The sequence below is a fragment of the Oreochromis niloticus genome, unplaced genomic scaffold (assembly GCF_001858045.2).
Source record: "Oreochromis niloticus isolate F11D_XX unplaced genomic scaffold, O_niloticus_UMD_NMBU tig00000855_pilon, whole genome shotgun sequence".
NCBI classification, from domain to species: Eukaryota; Metazoa; Chordata; class Actinopteri; order Cichliformes; family Cichlidae; genus Oreochromis; species Oreochromis niloticus.
The window spans coordinates 2977-7156 of NW_020327260.1; the positions used below are offsets into that span (position 1 = coordinate 2977).

The 4180-nt window shown below is 42.4% G+C and overlaps 2 long non-coding RNA genes across 2 annotated transcripts; both read right to left on the minus strand.

Annotated features, from left to right (window-relative positions):
• Positions 1–1391: 1391 nt before the first annotated feature.
• LOC109199380 (uncharacterized) lies at positions 1392–1821 on the minus strand. Its single transcript, XR_002059788.2, has 3 exons — positions 1695–1821; positions 1504–1596; positions 1392–1415 (listed from the first exon to the last, which is right to left on the minus strand). It is a non-coding gene; the product is annotated as an uncharacterized LOC109199380 (long non-coding RNA).
• Positions 1822–2306: 485 nt separating this feature from the next.
• On the minus strand, positions 2307–2836 carry LOC109199381 (uncharacterized). The gene is made up of 2 exons (XR_002059789.2): positions 2717–2836; positions 2307–2420 (listed from the first exon to the last, which is right to left on the minus strand). It is a non-coding gene; the product is annotated as an uncharacterized LOC109199381 (long non-coding RNA).
• Between the last annotated feature and the right edge of the window lie 1344 nt (positions 2837–4180).

The following is a 4180-nucleotide window of genomic DNA, read 5'->3' on the forward strand; positions in this document are numbered from 1 at the left end:
CTATGCAGACAAACTATGTTGCCCCATTAATTATTGGTCCAGTGAATTTTTTTGAGGATGACAAATGAACCGCAGAGGTATGCTGACTACACAGCAAGGCTTTCCAAATGAGGTTTGTGCCAGCTACAAGGTTATGTAAGACGTTCTGTGGGAATTTCAGAGACACTGTGTGTAAGATCACAACACATAAAAACATTGGAATACAGCATTTCTTTGAGGTCAGTACTCACACGATTTTATTTCTTATTAAATGGTTTAATTCCTAAATACAGTCCTTGCTAATTAACAGGACTATGTTGGCTTCTCCCCACTGTGTTAACATCTGATAACCCATTGTTTTAAGGACTGTAAAAGAAATCTTGTTTTCTGGTTTTCATAAGGTCAGGTGTGTCACTGCAGAGTGACATAATTGTCAAATTTCCAACCTGTGTACCTGTTCAACGTGCCCAAAAGAGGATTGCAGAACAACCAGACTTTCCTTCAGCAAACTAAAACCGACTTTAACTCGGAGCTGACTTTTCCTAAGTCAGAGGTGCGAAATTACCTTTTGTTTCCAATGTAGTTTTTTCACTAATACTCAAAATGTAATCACACTTCTTCTACACACTGACTCAAAACATATTTCCACAACATCTATCCGCGTTACAGTTAAATGTATTCAACAAAATACATCAACACAAGAACAGTATACAGCATTTTCTTTTACTTTCACTTTTACACCGGTGTCAGAGACTTGATAACAGCTCCCATTCGCTGTTTCAGCATATAAGCAAATTTGGCAGTGCCTGAGGATCTTCTTGTTGCTCCTTTACAGAGCCTATGTTTTCCAGCCTTACTGAGAAGAAGGAAAGTGTACTTGGACAAGCCATTGGTTTACTTTCTTTTTCCTTTTTCCTGTAAATTTGAAAGCCCCACCCCAAAATTGAGGCAGTGTTTACCTACCCTAACACATATCTCGTGTTTTCTCCTCAAAAGTCCATGGACAGGGATCTTTGCTGGGCCATTTCATAACCTCTTCGGCTTCCTGCTCTACGCACATACACATCATACCTCCCGTCCTCCTCCTCCTCTTCATCCTCCTCCATTACTCTGTCCTGCCGCCCCAGAGCTCTCTCCCCCATACCATGATGGCCCTGTATCGGCCTGATTTCATACTGGGCCAGCTCTTCTTCCGCAGACTGCTGTTGAAATCTCTTAGGGGAGGCAAGAGTTTTGGAAGTCTACTCTGAAAGCTGGAAGCTCCATGGATCCCCTTCCCAGGCCTTGTGCACCTAGGCTGCCTTTAATGGAGTTGATAGAGGCCAGAGAGCCACAATGGTGTTCGTGTATGCAGCGCGATCCTGACGAGGACCTCCTCAGCGCTTGTAGGGACTGGAGCTCCTCTGACAACTCCCAAGGTCTCTTGAAGAAATCTCCTGTGAAGGACAATGTTAATAAATTAGTAGTTTTAAAACGATATAAACATGTACCAATAATATAATGTGTCAAAGCAATAAAACTGACCTTGTCTCTGAGATTAAAGAGTTCATAGTGAGGAGGGTCAAACACCTCCTGGAAGTCAGCACGAGGAAACAAGTTGTTCTTACGAACCAACACCTTTAAAATATGACAGGGAATCACTATTTTATTTGTAGTTTCTATGACAAAAATTTAGTGGATGATGTTATAAGAATTCAACAAATTTTCTTAAATACCTTCTTACGTGGCTGCTTGACTTGCACCAGAATGGAGACAATTAGGAGTAACAGCACCACCCCCGTAGACACACAGATTATTGTCCCGTGAGTCTTTGTGATCTGGTGAAAAAGACCTTTGTTCTTTTCTCTGGAGATAGAGATGACGACATAAAGAGTTAAAAATATCAGAGGCTTTCAAAGGCACCGAGAGTACATCAGTCATTTACTTGTTCCCTCCCGTGTCAACACAATTCGTATCTCTGGATGCCAGGAACAATTCAAAGCAGTTACTAAAAGCTAAGGCACTGATAAACACCCATCCCAGCACTAGAGATGCTTAAGATCCACTTATTAGCCAAAAAGCCTTGAAGGCCTTTCAGTTGGAAACGCGTCAAAACGATGAGATTATGCTTTTCCTGCAAGTGGAAACACATCGATATTAACTGTTCTGTAGTTGCTGCAGCCGGTGTGTGTGTTTCATAATGCTCCTCAAGGAGACTCAATGTGACACAACAAAGGCAGACATGACATCCATCATTTCACAAAGCATGACAGAATTACACAGCATAACACATCACAGCAGACCAAAGAAAGCATTTCTGCCAAAGTGCTTCAGCAGAATCGAGGTACCTTTGCAGTTGCTTTCGTCCCAAGGAAAGACACAGTTTTGTATGCCGTTGCACACCAGAGAAGTGTTGATGCACATGTTAGTGTGGCAAAAGAACGCACCGCCCATACAGGGTGCTAAAACACAAACACAAGTGTATATGAAGTATGTATACAACCTGACAAAGCATCGAAAGCTACAAGCAGAAAGAATGTGGCATGTCCTAGTCAGGGTATTTTATCAGAGATCCAACTATAAATGCTTATCAAAACTATTATTATTTGCTATTGCTAAGACTCACTATATAAAGTGCAGTAATTAAAAGTAACCACCAAAATATGCACTGTATCTTTAATACATTTACTTTCCCATCGCAGCTGAAAAAGCAAAATGATGGGCAGGGGGGAAAGAATAATCTGAAGGAGACACTCACGGTCAGCAAAAGATGTGAACAGCATCCGGAAACGGCTGAGACGGCTTGTCTCATCAGCCCACATCCTCACTACTCCCACACCAGTGTCCAGCATAATGTCATTAGCTACTGTACTACAAACTTGCCTGCAAGAAACCACACACCACTTTCTTTATGGATGTTGATGTGCGGACTCAATGAGGCCAAGGTCTGTAGAACAGTTGCTACATACTTGTGATTTAAATATGGCATTAAAAAAGGAGCATGTATGGCAAAGAAAGAAAGATAAATCCTGTAGCAGAAGAAGAACCTCAGACCTGAAAGCATAGTGCAATGTAATGCGCAACAAACTTAGTGCGTCATGCAGAGACAGAGTAATATTTATATGTTATGCAAAGAATTACCTTTAGATCCTCAATGGCATTACTGCCATCATAAACAGCCACAAAGTTCTTCTTACATTCATTGGAGTTTTCCATCTGGTATTCCAAGAATCGCAGGTAAATCTGGAATGAGTAATGGAGAGGGAAACAGTGTACACTTTTCATTTTTTACACACAAACCAATTCCAAAAAGGCCGGGATGCTGTATAAAAAATGAATCCAATGATTGTAAATCCATAAACATGAAAAACAGGTCACTATTTAAACTGGGAACAATATTCCTGCCATATCCATAGAGGCTTTGGTTTACCACACCGAGGCGATCGTGGCTCAAGAGTTGGGAGTTCGCCTTGTAATCGGAAGGTTACCGGTTCGAGCCCCGGCTCGGACAGTCTCGGTCGTTGTTCCTTGGCAAGACACTTCACCCGTTGCCTACTGGTGGTGGTCAGAGGGCCCGTGGGCCAGTGTCCGGCAGCCTCGCCTCTGTCAGTGCGCCCCAGGGTGGCTGTGGCTACAACGTAGCTTGCCATCACCTGTGTGTGAATGGGTGAATGACTGATATGTAAAGCGCTTTGGGGTCCTTAGGGACTAGAAAAGCACTATATAAATACAGGCCATTTACCATTTACACCAGGCAAGACCCCAGCTGCAGGCTGGAGCTAGCAGGCAAGGACATACATGGAACGCTATCACCAAGTGGCTGGTAAAGTCTACAGGGCCTGGAAGTCCTGAGGTCAAAATGGGATACGCCCCCTAGGGAGGTTGAGGATGACTGAGCTAAGATCCTGTGGGACTTCCAGATACAGGCAGACAAACTGGTGATGGCTAACCAACCAGATATAGTAGTGATAGATGTAGCTCTATCGAGTGATAATCAGAATCAGAGTCAGAAGACTTTATTAACCCCAAGGGGCAATAACAAACAACCGAGCAGCATAATGCTGAAGATAAGGACAGTAAGAACAGGCAATAGGAGTGAAATAATAAATACACAGAATATACAGTTTAAAATTACACAGTTTTAAAATTAAAGTGACTGAAAGGTGGATAAATAACTGTAAGTGACTAAAAGTGAATAAAGTGTCGGTAGTATAAGAAGCGT